Genomic DNA, 18871 nt, shown 5'->3' with positions numbered 1-18871 from the left:
TTACACGTACATATAGTATTTCCCAAGTATTTCCTACATGTCAGACTCTTAGTAAAGTGCTCGACACGACCTTCATCCTCACAACAGCCCCATGAGAGAGCACGGCTTCTTATTTTCCCAAAAAGAAACTGAGGATCGGAGAGATCAAGTTCCTGGCCCAGGGTCACAGGCTCTTAAGCCTCGAAGCCAGATTGAAGCACGTCTGACCCAGCACCAGCCGTCAAAACCACAGCACTCCTTGCTTTTCTTATCTGTTTCCAACCCCTCCCATGGAGAAAGTGAGGCCAGAGGAGACACCAGCCCTGCTGTGGTCTCCCTGCCACTGCCTGAGTCTGGAGAGAAGCCGGCCCTCACCTCCTGCTGCCCTTTCCCGGGCACTCCTGACTCCCGCGGATCCCGACACTGGGCTGTGCCCAAGCCGCCTCCCTGGTCAGCCACACTGGCAGGACGGCCGTGGACCCACTGAAAATATTGCCAATGTTTCTTCCACTTCTCCTTTTTTTTCCCCCTGCAGGTCCTAATGTGATTATTTGTATAGCAGACAAACATACAAATGTACATGACTTTGAATTATGGGGAGTGCCAGGATGGGCTGTATTTAAAACAACAACTCCATTACTCAGAGCTTGAGAAGACCAGAGTAGCATTATCAGGAGATCTGCTGCTGCTGATTGCTGCCGACGTTTTAGGTTGATTATCCCTTCGATCGGGGCCACCCAGCAGTTAGCATCTGGCCTACTAGGTGCCAGGCCCAACGGCAGGCCTCGGTGGGTGGCAGGCACCAAAAGAAATAAAACTTCCTGCCTTCCTTCCTTGCCTCCCCCTCCCTCTCCCCCCTCTCCTTCCCTCTTTCCTCCTTCCCCTTGTCTGTCTTCCTTCCCTCCCCCCATCGCCTGCCTCTCTTACTCCAACAGACTTGGGACCCTCTTATGTTCCGGGCACCCCGCTAAGGCATTCACACAAAGATAAATCAAGATTCCTTTTCATGAAGGAGCTAACAGTTTACTACAGTTGAAGGTGCCGGAGTTGGAAGCATCCTTTGTAATCATGCCAACATTGTGTTTTCGAGTTGGACACGCGGAGGAACCAGAGGGGTGAGCCCACTTCTTCCGGGTTGCACAGCTGGAAGGCAGCAGCTTGGGACTGGCACTCAGAATTCCAGCACGTTTAGACATTCCTCTTTCCACCCCAGTGGGAGAGATACCATGAGGATTTGTACCGATCCTGGCAATCCACGTGATGATCGTGTCCTTTGAAAGACCTGCCATCGCGGATAGGAGACAAAAGAGGGAGGGCGGACCAGTGATCAGGCAGCAACAGGGAATCCGTCGCCTTCAGCCAGTAGGCATCAGAGTCCCATAGGAGGAGAACATTCCAGCCTCCCGTCGATAGTTCTGGTGGATTCTGCTTCCTTCCTTGGTCGTGACGGTCGCTCTGGCTCTAAATCAAGGGTTTAGCTGGACCCTCTGAGGTTCCCGCTGTGAGGTTTGACAAAGTCCCTGGGAAACGGTCCTTGAGAGGGGTTCTCTGCTTTGACCCTTTTACTGGATTTTCTTTCTCTCAGGTACATGGCTCGTTCATGGCCTATGACCTTGGCATAGAGCTCACCCCACGTTCTACTCTGTCCCTCATCAGAAGGCAAAGCCAGAAGGCTGTCACGAGGAGTGAATGAATGGATTATAAGGACGCATAGTAAGTAAGTGTGCCTCAATGAGTGCAAGCTCCGGGGACTGGTGTGTGCAGGGCCATGGTGTTCAGGGAGAGATCAGTGACGGTCCCTGTCTCCTGTCCACGCTCGTCACAGATCTCGCATCACCCACTGCGTCTGGCCCACCCCTTCCTGCCCCACCGAGCGCAAATCAAGCACCACACCCTGTCGTGTTCTCGTCCCTACACCGGGTGGCTGGCTCATCCCTCGTGAAGATCTGAGGCGCTGGAAGGTTTCCTACACGGGCGGCCAGGTCGGGCTCGGCACCTCACGGCTTGTGACGGTTCCCTGCGGAGCTGGCTCCCTTTTATGGAATGTGTAGCGTGTTCCAGAAATCGGGCTGACTCGTTTTCAAAGATTACCTCATCCGGTCACACTGACCCTGCGAGGCAGATGCCAATACAACCCCTACTGTACAGATGGGGAAGCGGAGGCTCAGAGAAGTTAAGGAATTTGCCCAGGGTCACACAGTACTGACGGGCAGGGCTGGGGCTCTGAATCCTCAGGCCACACTTTCTCTTTTGTGAGGGAGCTGCTTCTCATCTTGCACCCTTTCTCTTCCAGATTCGTCCTGCCTCGCTCCCGGGAAGGCTGTCCGCTCCTGTCACGCTGCACCCCTGCGGGAGGGGCGAAGGCTGTCCTCCGGGCTCTCCGGATCTGCCCTCTCTCAAGCTGAAGAGTATCCAAACAGGCCTCTGATCTGACCTTCTGCAGGCTCACGGCCTGACTCTTCCTGACCTTGGTCCCTGGCCTTTCCTCTCGCCTCTTGAGGTCACTCCTTCCAGGATGCAGTCACACTGTCCTGTGACTCATTCCTGCTGCCCCTTCTCCAGACACACCATTGTCACCCTGCGAATGCACACTTTGGCCAACACCCGCCTGGGTCTGCGTGGTTCTCAGCCAGGGGTCCCCTGAACACAGAGAAATAGGGAGGGTGTGTATTCCAGTTCCAGTGACGAAACCCCAACATCCACAAGTCCTTGAGAAATCCCAGGATGAGCTAACATTTCCCGGATGTGTCTGACAATAGGATTCTGCTTTTGTTCCCTTTGTGACTCTAGGTAACACCACAAAGAGGCGCTAGGCCAAGCCCAGCTGTGGAGCAGCCCAGCGGCCGGACGGATCAAACCTGTTCAGATCGCCCCACCTCCGCCTACGAATTCGACTCATCCTTCCAGGCCCCATTGGAATCCCACCCCTTCCGGGCAGTTTTCCTTGACTCCTTCAACTGGAAACAGTCTTTCCCTCCCAGGAGTCTTCATATCAAGGATTTTTGAGAGTGACTCCGCAGCGGGCATTGGGTGGCATGGAGCCCGGGACAGACTCTGGAAGTTTGTGTCCCTGTACTGCCTCGTACGAGCTGGGTGACCTTGGACACAGCTACTGGATGTCTCTGAGCCCCACGTGTAACTGTCCTCATCTGCAACACGGGGTAATAATAGAGCCCGTGTGCAGCGTTTTCGCCCAACAGCGCGGTGGAACGCGTGGCACATAGTGAACCGTGAACGAATGGCAGTCGCTACCGTTACTGTTACCAGACCGCTGTTACGAATGTCAATATCGGGTCCCCTGGGTGGCTCCGTGGGTTAAGCGTCCGACTTCGGTTCAGGTCATGATCTCACGATTCGTGAGTTCGAGCCCCGCGTCGGGCTCTGGGCTGACAGCTCGGAGCCTGGAACCTGCCTCAGATTCTGTCTCGCTCGGTCTACCCCTCCCCCGCTTGCACTCTGTCTCTTGCATTGTCTCAAAAATAAATGAACATTAAAAAACTTGTTTAAAAATGTCGTTATCTATTTGTTGAGTTGAGTTGCAGTCTGTGGCGGGACATACAGGGCCCTTTGGAGTGTGACCTCACCTCGATGCCCCGCCGCCCCTCCCCCCACCCCCGTTATGGGCTGGGGGCTGGAGGAACAGTCTCTGGCCCGCGAATAGTGGACTGGGGGGGTCTCAGCCCTGGAGTCAGATCCAAGAAGGAGGCCAAGTTGGGAGGCTGGGCTCTCTCTGTACGAGAGCACAGAGTGGTCGAGGCCTCCCTCTGTCCACCCCGGGAAAGGAGAGCCCAGAGGCTGGTGTGGGGTTAATGAGCCTCTCTCTCCCTGTGATACTCTGACAAATGGATCCTCCCTACCCCGTTCCTCCACGGAACCTCCAGGTCCTTTTTTTGGCTGCTTCCTGCCTGGTAGACACCTCCGAGCAGGCCATTATTGCTTAATTACTGGCTAAACGCTCCCATTTATTCTCCATTTGTCAGCAGGGAGTCCAGACCAGGGCAGTGGAGAGAACTTCGAAATTCCTCATCGAGCTTGGGCTTTGGGAAATGAAGCCGCCCGGGCGTCCTTCCTCTCCAATGACGGAGCAGCTCCCAAAGCTGGTGATGGCCACCCTCCCCTCTGCCGTCCGCACGGCTTTCTTGGCTCTCCTCCTCGCTTTTCTCTCTGTTGTCTTTCCCTGTCTCAGTCTTGGCCTCTCCACTCGCCACCCACGTCGTGTGATCTGAAACCCAGTGTCCCCCTTGCCCTCCGGCCAGCTGGGTGACTGGATGTCCGTATCGTTATACGCAGAACAGGTGTAATGGGAACATGGATTCGCGACAGCACAGGGAGGGGAGGCAGGGGTGCATTTCCACGGCCAACCGCAGCTGTATGTATTGTATAATGACTAACTTTAATTACAGTTTTGTCACATACGCCACGTGCCTCGTACCTTTGTGTCACTTCCACGGGCACCTTCACGAAGATGGGGAGGGATTCTGGCTCCGATCAGCCTGCCAGGCTGGCACTACCTTCCGCTTCTTGTCCACTCGCTGATCTCCTTGCCCCGCAGCCGTGGTCCACACGGACGGTGTGGGTCCAAGAGGGGAGATTTCTGCCCTGGAGGTGATGCTGCAAATCTTCTCTGTGCTCTTTTTCCTACGTGGAAAATCCGAGGGAACGGCATCTAAAGTTCGGGAGATGGTTGGCTGGGCATCTCCGCTAAGTGAGGTGAGCGTTGGAGCTGTCGCTGGTTGGGTTCTATGGGAAGCCAACTCCGGGATGGTGTGCGGGAGGGACACGAGGAGGTGCTCTTCCGCGGGAAGGAGAGGGAGGAAGCAGGACTGGCTGGAGCGAGACTCTGAGCAGGGACGCAGTCCTCCAGCCAGAGCTGGGATGGTTCTTCAGAGTCTGCCCAAGTTGGGGACATGCTAGGTCTTTATACCCATGCGCTAGCCAGTCGGTGGGTGCGGGCTGCCGCTAAAGGGGGCTAAGACTTGGGAGGGGCGACTCCTCAGCAGAGGCCGTCCTTGAAGGGGGCTGACGGTCCAGGTCTGTCAGCAGGTAGCCTTCCCAGCAGCTGGGACGTTGAGCCCTCATTCCTTCCTGAGGACCATCCAGGAGGCACATTACAGTTGACTACCGAAGTTCCTAGAATGTCTCGCCTAGTCTAGTCCTGACCTCGCCATCCTGGGACCCAGTTCTGCTTCTGACTCCGGTCTTCCCGGCCCCACGTGCTGAGTCTTTTGTCCCCAAGGCCCTGATCGCTCGCCTTCAGACCCGACCTGGCAATTGGACGTGGCTTCTGAGTCCAAGGGCGTTTTCTGCCCTTGTCTCTGGTCTTCACCCTGTGACCCCTTCTCCAGTGGAAGGACATAAGCCCCTTCATCAGTCAGCTCCTGGAGTTTGCACTCATGGAAGGGAGCCAGGTCACCAATCATGCAAAGCAGCAGATAATGCAAAAATCATTTACATTTGTCCTTCGCTTGCGTTATGTGATTACAAGGGGAGGGGGAGAGGGTGGCGGGATGAGGTGTGTGCACTCTGGATTCAGCCCGCCTGAGTGTGCATGCAACTCCACTCCACCACTTACCGGCTGCACGACCTTGGGAAAAGGACGACACCTTGCTGTGCCTCAGTTTCCTAATCTGTGACAAGGTGGGTTTAATAATGGTGCCTGTCTCGTAAAGCTGCTGTTGGCACGAAATGAATCGTTACATGTTTGGGGCGTCTGGGTGGCTCCGTCGGTTGAGGGGCCGACTTCGGCTCGGGCCCTGATCTTGGCGGGTTCGAGCCCCGCGTCGGGCTCTGTGCTGACAGCTCGGAGCCTGGAGCCTGCTTCGGATTCTGTGTCTCCTTCTCTCTCTCTGCCCCTCCCCAACTTGTGCTCTGTCTCTCTCTATCAAAGATAAATACACTTAAAAAAAAAAGTTAAATGAATCATTACATGTCAAGCCTTTAGGACGACGGCTGGCACACAGTAACTTCTCCATAAATGTTTGCCTTGACGGTGATGTTTGGTAGATGGCTTTGTTAAGACGCCTTTGTTACCCCGCATCACCCTCACTTGATGGGGTTGACCCAGAAGAGGTCCAGGGGCAGAAGTTGGCCTGGCATTAAAGGACTGCTGTGGATGTCCCACTGAGCTGATCAATCCCAGACAGTCACCAGTGGACAGGGCATTGAAGAAGAGGACCCAGCCCCGGGGACAGTCCCACCTCCCTGTCACGTGTATGTTTTCTCTAAAAGAAAACAAACTATATGAACTCTGTCCACTGTTGTCTCCCAGGCCTCCTGAAAAGCTAAGGGCCCCAAATGCACATAGTCCAGGAATTCTGGGGTATCTATTTTTTTTAATTAAAAAAAATTTTTTAATGTTTATTCATTTTTGAGAGACAGAGCACGAGAGGAGAAGGAGCACAGAGAGAGGGAGACACAGAACCTGAAGCAGGCTCCAGGCTACGAGCTGTCCTCACAGAGCCCGACGTGGGGATCGAACTCACAGACCGCGAGATCATGACCTGAGCTGAAGTCAGCTGCTCAACCGACTGAACCACCCAGGCGCCCCTGGGGTATCTGTCTTGATCCCCGCAGGAGATAAGCAGAGAAAAAGGGCTGACGGAGCCCATAAGAGGGAAATCTGCATCCTCAGTCTGCCTTCGCCAGCCACATGTACGCGGGGCTGGGGACAGTCAGAGTGGGGTGGTCCTCCCTGCTCTGGGAAACCCCTTTCTTATCCGTAAGGCAAGGGGTTACTTGCCAAGCTCTGGTGAGCTTTGGGCCTTGGTGAGCCTCTGGGGCCGGGGGCCAGTGGATGGCACCCACTATCCTGTGTCCACCCTCGGGGCAAGGTTCCCCAACTGTCACCCCCTCAAGGACACCCTTGAGGCTCTCTAAGGCCGCTGCAGTGAGTGGGGTCCTTGAACCCTGAGCATCTCTGGTCTCCCCACCATCCCTTCTTGGCCACCCCTCTGGCTCCCATCATGGCAGCCGGGGCTGTTCCTAGGCCTTTGACATGGAGGTTTGTCCTGTTTTTTTGTCTGACCCCCTCTTACTGCCCGGTTTCGTGGCACTGCACAGACACCCTCCTCATCCCCAGGTCTGCATGGCAGGGGAGCAGTCTGCCCGCTCCCCTCCTCTCCTTCCCCACCCCTGCAGTCTCCCGCTGCGGGTGCGGGGCGCTCTGAGCTGGCCGTGCACAGTAAAACAGCGTGGGGAGGCAGGGCAGCGGGGTAGAAGGCAAGGCGGTCCCGCAGCCTGGGGTTCTGTCTTGCGGCCCCAGTTCTCTCCTGGAGGGGCTGGTGTGTGTTGGGAGCTGGAGGTGATGCTCTTTGAGTCACAGGAGATGAAGACGTGGAAAGTGGCCCTGAGATGTGGGTGGGGGGGGGGGATGACTTCACAATTATTATCGAGCACTTAGCTCTGTGCCAAGCACACAGCTACCTTACAGTCCGTGATGTGGGTACTACTGTCACGAGGAAGTCAGTGGTCAGAGAGGTTAAAGCATTTATTGAAGGTCACTCAGCGAAGAAGTGGCAAGACCGAGGCTCACAGTGGCTGCCTGACTTCGGAAGCGAGTGACAGGGACCATGTGATGCTGTGGGAAGGAGCGTCAGGCAGGAGTCAGCCGATCGGCGCTGCTCTGCCCCAGGAACTGCGGGCGTGTGGCCTCAGACGAGGCGCTTCCCCTCCCCGGACCTCAGTTTCCCCATTTGAGAATGGAAGCATTGGACCGGCACCCTCTTGAAGGATCCTCCAGCGTTAGGAGTCCACGAATAGCCTGACTTGCCCTGGGATTAATGCTTTTTAAAAAACTGCCTGCAAGAACCCGCATACGCACAAGCCTCAGCCGTCTGTACAAATGGAGGAGGGGAGGCGGCAGCCGGCAGGGTGTGAATGATGGCTGCTGGGAGGGGCCCCTGCCCGGAATATCTCAGTCGTTCATCCTGTTGCCAAAGTGCCTGGAGTCCTAACGTTCTGTCTAGAGTCCTGTCTCTAGCTCAGAATGCCAGGACCTTGGCCACGTGGTGGTGGCGGGGGCAGGTGCCGTCCTTTCCTTCTGGGAGCAAGGGTGCTTTCGTTTTGATGAACACTGGACCCGGTTTGCACTTCCTGAATCCCAAATAATTCTCCGGTGGGTGAGAGAAGGCTGCCCAACACCGACTGGGAGAGCAGTTCCCCAGTGGGGACGGAGCTGTGCGGGGCAGCGGGATCCCGCTGGCTGTGTTAGGAAGCATCCTTGGCCTTGGCTCCAGATGCAGCTGGGTTTGAATCCCGGCAATGGGTGACCTTTGGGATATGCTCTGCCTTCCTCCTTCCCCAGGCCAAATGCCTCCCTTCTCCGCCACTCGGCTGTTAGACAGAATGCCTTCTTCTGGAGGAGGTGGGATCCAGCCCAGCACCGGCCCTGCCAAGTGAGCATGTTCCCAGGAGAGGCCCGGAGGCTGGTGCCTGGGAAGTGCCACCCCTCTCCCCTGGAGCCTCCTGGCAAGCCCAGCTCTTCACCCCTCCCTTCCCTTTCCGCAGCCTGTCAGCTGCTGTCATCCCCGTCCCCCACCCTGCCCCCTCCCGGCTCCAGGAAGCTGGGAAGCCTTTCCTGATGAGGAGGTGCCTGGACCATCTGTAAACCAAGGGCAGCAATAACCCCAGCCTCGCACGTGGCTCTGCCGCACAGGTGGGATGATGTGCTGGCATGGGATGGGTGCCCGCTGCGTGTTGGTGACACCCCAACCATTTCTGCCCTTAAGGCCCCTGGCCTCCGGGGCATCTGTCTGGCCCCTGCCCGGCTCTCTGTCCTCGTCTTTTCCTACTTTCCCTCTGGCTCGCCCACTTTGGCTCCACGGGCCTTCCTGCTCTCCCCAGAACATACTGGGCTTCCCGCCTTGTGACTCCTCTTTCTGGAAGGTCTTGCCAGATACCTACATGGCTCACTCCCTTTCCCCCACCCCTCTAGGCTTTTTATGTGTCACTTCAGCAGGAAGCCTTCCGTGGCGACCAAATCAACAACCTCCCCCCACCCCCGCCGCCGCCCCATACATCACCTTGTGTGTTTCTTTATCTGCCCAGTGTGAAAGTCAAGTCGCAGGGGTGGCTATATTCACAACAGTCTTGTTTGCTGCCGAGCCCCAGCACCTAGAACAGCACCTGGCGCACAGTAGGTGCTCAGTAAACATATGATGGATGCATGAATGGATCGATGAATGAGTACATGTTGGGTGAGATAATTTTGCTCAGATTCATTGTTTCCTAACACAAGTGCTCCCCATCTCAAAGGAGTCAAACTGTGCAGGGGCTCGAGGGTTATTCTCAACTGTCCGCAAAGAGTAAAAGAGATCGAGTATTCACCTGGGATTAAAACCACCTCAGCTATCCCTTAATAAATGAGGCTCATTAGTAATAAGTCATTCAGCAAACATTAACTGAGCACCTGCTGTACGTGGGGCACAATGCCAGGCATTAAGATTATGGCGCTGAGACTGACACATGGCTTGGGCCATTTTGGAGTTCACAGAGTGGGGTCCTGGGTGCCTGTACAGGGCCTCTGAGTCAGCTTTGGACTCAGCTCTCTGCACTGACAGCAAATCTCTGCCCTGCACCGAGAGGGATTTTCCCCCTCACCCTGCTACACCCCAGCCTTGGTTTTCTGTCTACAACACGATCCTGAAGACCCTCTCCAGCTGCCACATCCCGTGGCTTACTGGGAAGAGCGCGAGGACACAGGGGTTGGGTGCTCTTGATCCCGGGGAAGGCTGGGACCCTGCGGGACAGCTCGCCACTGGGGTCCTGAAGAGGGTAAACTGAGTCCCAGGCTTGAGAGTCAGGCCCTCCCTGCTGCCCCCTATGTGGGGAGAAGGCTCTATTCCTTCGCCAGCATCCTGGCACAGCATGACGGAGCCGCTTTGCCTCCAGCGGGGAGAGCCAGGCTGAGTGCCAACTCGTTAGGAATAGCTTCCCAGCTTCCCGGAGCCAGGAGGGGGCAGGATGGGGGTGGCGGAAGAGGATGACAGTTTCCTGTCCATCAGCAGCTGACAGGCTGCTGAGAGGGAAGGGCTTGCCAGGAGGATCCATGGGAGGGGGGTGACAGCATTTCTCGGGTGCCAGCCTCCGGGCCTCTCCTGGGAACCGACCAACCCAGGGCCGCTGCTGCGGGGCTGGCTCCCACCTCCCACGTTCCACAGCCCCTGTGTGCCGAATCCCGAAGCCAGGGGTCCGGCGTGGGGAGGGAAGCGGGCAGAGCAAAGCACAAAAGGAAGATCTTCATGGGAAGGATGGCGACCGTCTCTACAGAGCCCCTCGTCCCCCCCCCCAAAAGCAGGAAGGATTTAAGTCAGACACCAAGAAGGACATCCTGACACGGCCAGATGCCAAACAGGGACTTGTATTCTCAAAGAGGAGTGTGGGTACCTGCATGGAGGTGGTTGTTTCTGATTTTTTTAATCATCTGCGTGAATTCTCATTCATTTGCTCATTCTTTCAACCTTACTTACCTTACTACACGCCAGGGCTGAGACCTGAAAAAAAAAAAAACGGAGACAAATACGACAAAGTCCTTTGTCTCGAGGAGTCTAGGAGCGAGACAAGGCATGAGCCCAGCTGACCGTAACACACTGAAGCTGCTGTCGGACCAGGGCACCAGGAGTCAGAGGGAAGAGATGACAACTGGGACCAGGGGGAGCACAGGAGGCTCCCTGTAGGAGGCGGTATCTGCCCTGGGCCCTGCAGAATGTCAGATGCCCCAGAGGAGAGGGCAGTGTGGACAAAGACCCAGAGGTGGGAGAGTGCCAGGCCGCAGACACAAGGCGTTGGGCACCGCCTGGCTGAGGCACCTGCGGGTGTCGGGAAAGGCGGGGTCACCTGACCTGTCTCTGGCCGATCAGGATAGGCCTTTCTCCTGGCCACATGATTGGCTCCAGAATGACATGTGATCCAAGGTGGTCCAATAAGAATCAGCCACGGGACTCGGGAGGAATCGCCGCCACAGCTCTTGTTACCGACAGGCTAGGGGTTCTGTCTTAGCTACGGCTGCTCTTCCGGATGACCGCAGATGGGGCAGTTCACACCACAGGCATTTATTTCACCCAGTTCTGGAGGCTGGAAGTCCTAGATTGGGGTACCGGCATGATGGCCTCCCGGAGAAATGCTCTTCCTGGCTTGCGCATAGCTGGCTGGCTCCTTGTGTGTCCTCACGTGGCCGATCGCAGTGAAAGCTCCGGTCCCCTCATCCCCTTAGAAGGGCACGAATCCCATTGTGGGGGCTTCGCCTCCATGACTTCGGCCAAACCCAACTACCTCCGAAGGCCCCAGCTCCAACTACCGTCCCACGAGGGATTAGGGCTGCCACATCCGGACTGGGGGAGACACAAGCGTTCCGTCCATAGTCAAGCTGTTTCATGCATGTCCTCCAAGGGGAGATAGGAGACCAGGAACGGAGGGATGTGGGTTGGAGCTCCAGACCGTCCCACACTCGCTGCGCAGTCTTGGGCGCACTACTGCCCCCCTCTGGGTCTCAGTTTCCCTGCGTGGAGAATAAGGAAGTCAAACTAGATGAACTTCGAAGCCCTACCAGCTCTTCCATTCTGACATCATACATCACTCATGCCACCTGCTTTCCGTCCTTGATGCCGCCATATTGCGCGGGGGTGGGGGTGGGGATTCTAAGGACCATCAATTATTACCTGCAGTCTCTTTTCCCTTGTTGTACCCATGCTTCCATCCGGTAACGAGATTGAGGGCAAAATGTTTTGATGAGACTTTGCATCTTGAAAGGAGCTGAAACCCAGCCGGGCTGTCACGGCCCCAGAGGGCAGGCGCTCTGTCTGTCGCTCAGCACAGCCCAGCCGGAGCCCAGGATGTGGAAGCTGGGGTGTGAACCCTGGCTCCCGCTCCCCCCTCCTCCCCCACTCCCGGCATCTCCCCCATCTCTGCTCTCTGTAAGACCAGGAGGTTCATTATTTCCCTGACCGGCTTTTCTGGCACGACTCAAATTAATTTTCCATCTCTCCCCCTCTCCCAAGCCTTGCAATCATTAAATGCCAGGGAAAGTTAAATAAACAGCTGATTTACAGACGCATTTTCTTTCTTTCTTTCTTTAAAAGCAGGAACCTCTATTAATCAGCTGAGCTGAGAGCAGTCTGATTAAGCGGTTGGCACACCCTTCAGATGAGCGAGCCTGGGGTCAGAGGGCCTGGAGACTGGTGAGAGGATCCTAATCAGGACCTAAAAATAACACAGGCTCCTGCCCCCTTCTCTCCCCCCTCTTCCAACCGGGTCCGGCCTTTTCTGCGGGGAGGGGGTGAGGTAAGGCACCCGGTCCCAACCCCCTGGGTCTCTCCACTGCTCTGAGCTGGACGGGTTTTTACAGATAATTTCACTCAACCCCACCAGTGTACAGAGACTCAGAGAGGGGAAGGGAGATGCCCGGGATCACACAGCAAGGCTTTCACGGTGCTGGGCTTAGAACCCTGAATCCCAGTTTGGGGCCAAGGGATAAAGGAGGTTTCCAAATTTGAAGTCCTTGAAAACTATGACAACAAAAGAAAACACACCCCATCTCCGGGCACCCACAGAGGGCCGCAGGCCAGACATGCACAGTCCGCTCTTGTCTACACAGATGCACAGGTATGTTCACGCCCAGAGGCACCCCAGGTGCGTGTGCACCTACACCCGCTTGCACTTGGACCTGGTTCCTGAGCTGCTTCTGGTTTTCATCCCTGGAGAGCAGAGGGATTTTGCCACCTACCTGGACCGAGTCTCCCCAGTCCACAATCACTTCCTGGGTCGTCGTGGCTGGAAGGACTTTTGCCCACCTGCCTTCCCTCCCCCCCCCCACTCCATTTGGCGCCCTTAAGCCCTGGCACCTGTTTGCAGCCTCACTGTGATGCCCGCCCAGCGAGGATCTCGGATGGCAACGCTCACAACCCTGGGTTCCTGTACTTCATGTCACCTTGATGGCCGGTGACCCCGGGCCCCTCGAGGCTAAGAATGGTGAACCCCCCCACTTCTGTAAAGTGGGGACAGAAGTTCTTACCCCCCAAGGCTGGGGCAAGGATTACACGAGAGGGCGTACAAAGCACTGGATTTGTTCAGCAAACATGTGTCAAGGACCCAGATCCCCAGGGGGGCCCCATCATGTGTCTTCCTGCCTTAGAACATAGTAGATGCCCAGTCAATGGAAGTGAGTGTTGGCGTCTGGCCATTAGGCATTTACTAAGCAGTTACCTTATGCAAGGTGCAAACAGCTAGACTCATGGGTGTCTCCAGATGCCCCGGATCTGGATTATGCCCCGGATGGCAGGTGAGACATGCAAGAAAGGTATTCCAAGCGATGTGAAAAACACTATCAGAGATGAAACTGTGGTCGCCACAAAATTCGAGCTCACATATCTAGGTGCTTACTATGTGCCTGGGGGCTCTGTTGAAGGCTTTGCCTCTTTGCCTTAATAAATTCTCAAAAGGACCCATGAAAAGATTGCCGTTAGTGCAGCAATAGTGCAGGTGAGGAAACTGAGGCACAGAGAGGGTTAGTACCTTGTGGGAGGTCACACAGCTGGTGGGTGGTAAAAAGGGCAATGGAAGCCCAGAGGAAGGGTTACTAACCCCAGAGGGGGAGTCGAGCAGGGGAGCACCTCCTAAGAGGAGAGCCTGAAGGTGGGCCTTGAATCCTGACACCCTCATGCTTTCCAGAGGGCCGCCTACTGCCTGACTGGAAGGGGCTGTCATGTGACCCGTCTCCCGTGGCCCTGGCTGATTGGACCAGAATGGGTGCCTGACCAAGGAGCTAGGCCAATCAGACTCTTGCTCTCAAGAATTTAACCGGGAGGAACCAGAGAGCGGGAGCCAAAGCATTTGAAGCCCGGGAAGGGGTGGAACGGGTCTGGAAAGAGGCAGAGCGAGGAAATTGCAGTAGGGCTTGGGGTGGGTGGGACAGAGCGGGATGGAGTTCGGAGTTCCAGAGGCGCAGCTCTTCCCCCAGCATCTGGGGCTGGCGGGGGGCACCCTCCCAGCCTGATAATCAAGTCCTCCTTACTTAAGCTGTAAAGTGGCCTTTGGTTTCTTGCCACGAAACTGCCAGCCTAGGACAGGCGGGCAGGTGCGTCCGCAGCAGCCAGAGACGACAAAAACAGGCAAAGGCACACAAGGGGAGAGGCGCTCATTCGTGCGGGGCCTGCAGGCTGGTACAAAGCGGGGAGGGCCCCCCCACCCGCACCCCCCAGAACAAACAGCGCCGAGCCTGTGGACCTCTCTGCCTCAGAGTTGGCGCCCAGATGTCGACGGGGCTGGCCCATTTGTGAGGCTGCAGGGCCCTCCTGCCTTGTGCCAGAGGCCCCGGAGCTCGTCTTCAATCAGGCCCTGTCCCAAGCACGCAAGCAGAGTTAATTAAACATTGCCTTCCCTTCTGCGAGGAAAACGGAAAGCAGCCTCCTGTTAGAACAATTGGTAATTCCAGTCCCGCCCCCCCTCTTCCTAACTCCCGCCTCCTCTTAATCCTTGGCCTTCAGCAAGAGGCCCGGAGGGAAGCAGGGGAGAGGGGACAGATGTCCCCACGGATCCCTTCCCGGGACAGGGAGACCTACCCACAGCGCTGGGGTGGAGAGCCAGGCCACTGAGTTGTTACGAGCAGGTATCCTGACCTCTATGCTGTCTCCTCCATATCACAGGGGTTGTGTGACCTCCTGTGACTGTTGTCGGGATCCAATGCGATCTGGGTGGAGAAAGTGCCGAGCACGGTTCCTGGCACGGATGGATCTTCCCTGTTTCCCTCTTACCCCCAACATAGGTGGGGCTAGGGAACCTGTGGTCCGTTGCTGTGTGACATTAGGCTGGCTACTTGGCTTCTCTGGGCCTCTGTGGAAGGGAAGGCGATGGCTGTCTCTCAGCATAAAGCACAGTCCCCGGATGGCAGGCAGGTGCAGGGGGACAGGGCCCGTGGTCTGGCCTCAGAGGGCTGTGCCAGCTCAAGCAAGTGGCTAACTCCCCATGCCTCAGTTCCCTTATGGGATGGAGGGAATCCGTGTGCCTGAAGCATTCAGAGCCGTGCTTAGCACATGATCCGTGCTCACTACGTGTCAGCTCTTATTCTTATTCTTTTTAATTGTTTTAAAAAAATTTTTTTTACATTTATTTTTGAGAAACAGAGTGAGACAAAGCATGAGCGGGGGAGGGGCAGAGAGAGAGGGAGACACAGAATCCGAGGCAGGCTTCAGGCCCCGAGCTGTCAGCACAGAGCCCGACGCGGGGCTCAAACCCACGAACCGCGAGATCATGACCTGAGCCGTGGCCGGACGCTCAACCGACGGAGCCACCCAGGCTCCCCATCTTATTCTTATTCTTGGTCTTAGTCCGGTCTAGCCCCTGCTTTCAGATGAGACGGCAGCCAAGGAGGAAGCCTGTTCTTTTTTTCTTTTTAGATACTTTCTAATGTTCATTTTTGAGGGAGAGAGAGAGCACAAGAGAGCAGGGGAGGGGCAGAGAGAGAGGGACACAGAATCCGAAACGGGCTCTGTACTGACATCAGAGAGCCCAATACGAGGCTTGAACCCACGAACCATGAGATCATGACCTGCGCTGAGGTTGTACACTTAACCGACTGAGCCACCCAGGGGCCCCATAGGGAAGCCTGTGCTTGGAGAATGAGTCTGGAGTTTCCATCCAAAGTGACTCAGGAAAGAAGGGTCGCCCTCTTAGCCAGCTGTGTCCGTGTCTGAGATTGGGAAGGACTGGATAAGGTTTTTGGCGCCTCGGTGTGTGGCCCTCGCCTCCATCCACTGCCACCCTCTACGGACTGGTGGGTCACTGCCACTTGGAAAGTCTCCGGCTAACCAGAAGCACCGTTGACCACCTGCTGCAACCTGGAAGACAGAGCTGGGGGGCTGCCTGTTCTCCGAGCAGAGGGCCAAACCCGACATGCATGAAGCTAAACGGTGGCTTTGGGCTCCGGGACATGGTGATGAATCCTTCCCGGCGAGCAATCCATCCAGAGCAGGGTGGTGAGCCTGTGCTAGCGGGGGCTGGGAGACAAGAGAGGAGCTTCTAGAACAGGATGGGGTGGCACAGCCTCGCTCAGGGGTTGGCCCTGACCCCAGCCATTTTGACCGGAAGTGCCTTTTGGGGTCTAACCCAAATCCTTCCTGCCGGAGCGGGATCTCATTTCCCACTACCCTAATAACAGGCCATGGGAACTAGGGGCCAGCTTGGCAGATGTAAGGTCAGACTAGCAGATAATGAGAGAATTTCCTTGTGGACTCAGAAATCGCTCGGAAGGCAACTCCCAAAGCAGATCGAGCCCTGACAGCCTCGAGCCTTCCATGCTGACTTCTTTGCGGGGGCAACATTGATGGTGGGTTAGTACCACCTGCCCTGGACAAGGCTGGACTGTTGTCATTAAGATCAACCTCACTGCTTCACAACTTTGAGATGGGCTGTCATTAAAAAAAAAATTTTTTTTTTAAGTTTGGGTTTTGCTAGAGATGGGATCTGAACATAGTGTGAATGGACAGATTTGTCTTTAGTCTTAGATCTATACCCCTTCCCCACGCCACTAATTATCATTGAGCTAATGATCAACGAACGAACTTAACTGAACTGTCCAAAGCTGGGATGGTGGGGGTGAGCTGCCTGTAAACCCCGCTTCAGAATCAGCCTCAGTTGGAGGAAAGTGACTTTTTTGGCCTTAAAAAGGCCGAGGAGCAGAATGTCCCTTTTGGGCAAGGCCACGTGTGGGCTCTAAGGAGAGAGACGTCTGAAGACCTGTGAGGTCCCGGCCCCCAGGAAGCTTGCGTTCTAGATGGGAGAGGACACACACAAGTGGCTTGTGACCTCTCCAGCCCCTGCTCCACCGCGGTCCCCCACGGCACGCATCACCATCTGCCTCCCTGGTGAGTTCGTTATCTTGTGCGCTGTCTGTCCCCACACTGTGGGCAGGGACTTGGTCGTGTTCACTACTCCGTTCCCAGCACCCAGCACAGTCCCGGGGGCTGGATAAACACCTGCCGAGTGAATGGATGAATGAAGGCCGGTGGATGGCTTCAGCAAGTCTTTCCTGGGGCGTGGGGTGGCCACAGTGGTCCCTCGGACTCTCACTCTGTGGCCGCTTGTCTCCTGGCAGGGTGGAGACCCCCACCTCCTCCCTGACTCTGGGACTCTCTGTCTCCCCAGCTGTAAGATGACGAGGCTGAGCCTCCCTGGCTGTTCCTTGCCTGACTTTGGACTGGGGCTGGGGGCTTGGCCGATCCCGCTCCCCTGGCACAATTCCTTCCCCTGCCACCCAGCCTGCCTGGGCCCGGCTCCACGAGGGTGTGCAGCCTCCACAGGCTATCTCTGCTCTCCCGTCTTGGGACCCCGAGTGGTGGATACTGATCTACCCTCCCTGCGTCGGCTCTTGTCTTGCGGACAAATCCTGTGCTTGCCAGGGTTAGTGTCCAAAGGTTGACTTCCCCAAACGGACTCGGCTTCGGTCGCCTGCTTCCCACCGTGTGCCCTTGGGTACATAGCATTACTTCTTTGAGCCTCAGTTTCCTCATCTGCATAATGGTCAGTAGTCAATCCCAAAGGACTTGTAGGAGGAGTCGATCCAGGGACGGTATGTTGCAGGGGGTTGGCATATCCAGCTGTGGATGTTTCCCAGCTGTGACCTCGGCCAAGGGACGGTGTATTACCGAGCATCGATTTATTTAGCTATAGAATGAAAATAATAGTAAAAATAATAACTGAGTCCCATTATTTTGCAGCAAGGTTTGGTGAGATGATGTATGTGAAGTGCTTGGTGCCACGGTCGGCACGTAAGTAATTTATACTTACGCTTAAGTATTTCCATCGCCGCTCGTATCATTATTACGAGCTTCATCTTTTACGTGTTGGGCACTTAGTAGGTACCAACAAATCAATCAGTATTTAGCCTCTTGCTCTCTTTGAAAGTGAGGGCTTTTCTTTTGTCCTCGTTATGAGGATGAGCACAGTGAGCATTTGAGTTCGCCTATCTCTGCTGACCTGGAGTTTACTCTCCTGGGTGAAAGGCTCCTTCTGGTAATTGTCAGAAGGGCTCTTCTCATCACATAAATATTGACTAGAAGGAAAATCCTGGCAAACAGGTGTTTGGAGTCCCCACACACCCCTTGTCTATCTGCGTTTGACAAGAGTGAACATCAGAGCCCAGAGAGGCTTGGTGCGTTGTCTGGGGCCACACAGCACGCGGATTCAGCCAACCCTCCAGCTTCTGAATGCTCTGAGCACCGAGCCACGGTCACCCTCACAGCTGCCATATTGTCATCATCTGCATGTGGATGGGATGTTAGGGCTTCCAGTCATTTCCACACCCTCCCTCTCTTGCGACCTTCTCACCGCAGCCCCCACCCCGAGCCAGGCAGGGCAGGATCGATCCAACATTACTGCCGTTTGTCAGAGGGAAACCTGAGGCTCGGACTGGCCTAAGGTCACACAGAGTGAGGGACCCCCTGATGCCAGCCTCGTGTTCCAATCACAGAGCAGGGTGGCCCTCGCGGGAGGTCCTGGCCCTGCCACTTTGTGCTCTTCACCCCCCTGGCCTGTAGCTGCCTCCCAGCCCAGCCCCCGGAGTTCTCAGGGAGAACCCTCGAGGGGTGGACACCGCCTGCAGGAGACCTCGGAAGCTGTTTTAGGGGCCCGAGACTCCCCCCACACCCACAGGCAGTGTTTTTTCCCTTCTCTGGAGGAGCAGAAGAGATTTATAGCTTCCGACTCTAGTCTCTGCTTCCAATCAAGTTGCACGAAAGCAACTTCCAGGCGTCCCTTCCTGGAAGACAGATGGTGTCCCTGTACCAGGAGACGGGAGCCCAAAAGGCTGGCAACTTCTCTGGGAAAAGTTTCTTCTCGTGTGGAAATCACCTTGCAGGGTTTGACAAATGGATTCATGGAAGAACGTGCTGAAATTTGTCACGGG

The sequence above is a fragment of the Neofelis nebulosa genome, chromosome 2 (genome assembly GCF_028018385.1).
Source record: "Neofelis nebulosa isolate mNeoNeb1 chromosome 2, mNeoNeb1.pri, whole genome shotgun sequence".
NCBI lineage: Eukaryota > Metazoa > Chordata > Mammalia > Carnivora > Felidae > Neofelis > Neofelis nebulosa.
Note: the sequence above shows the minus strand (reverse complement) of the source record.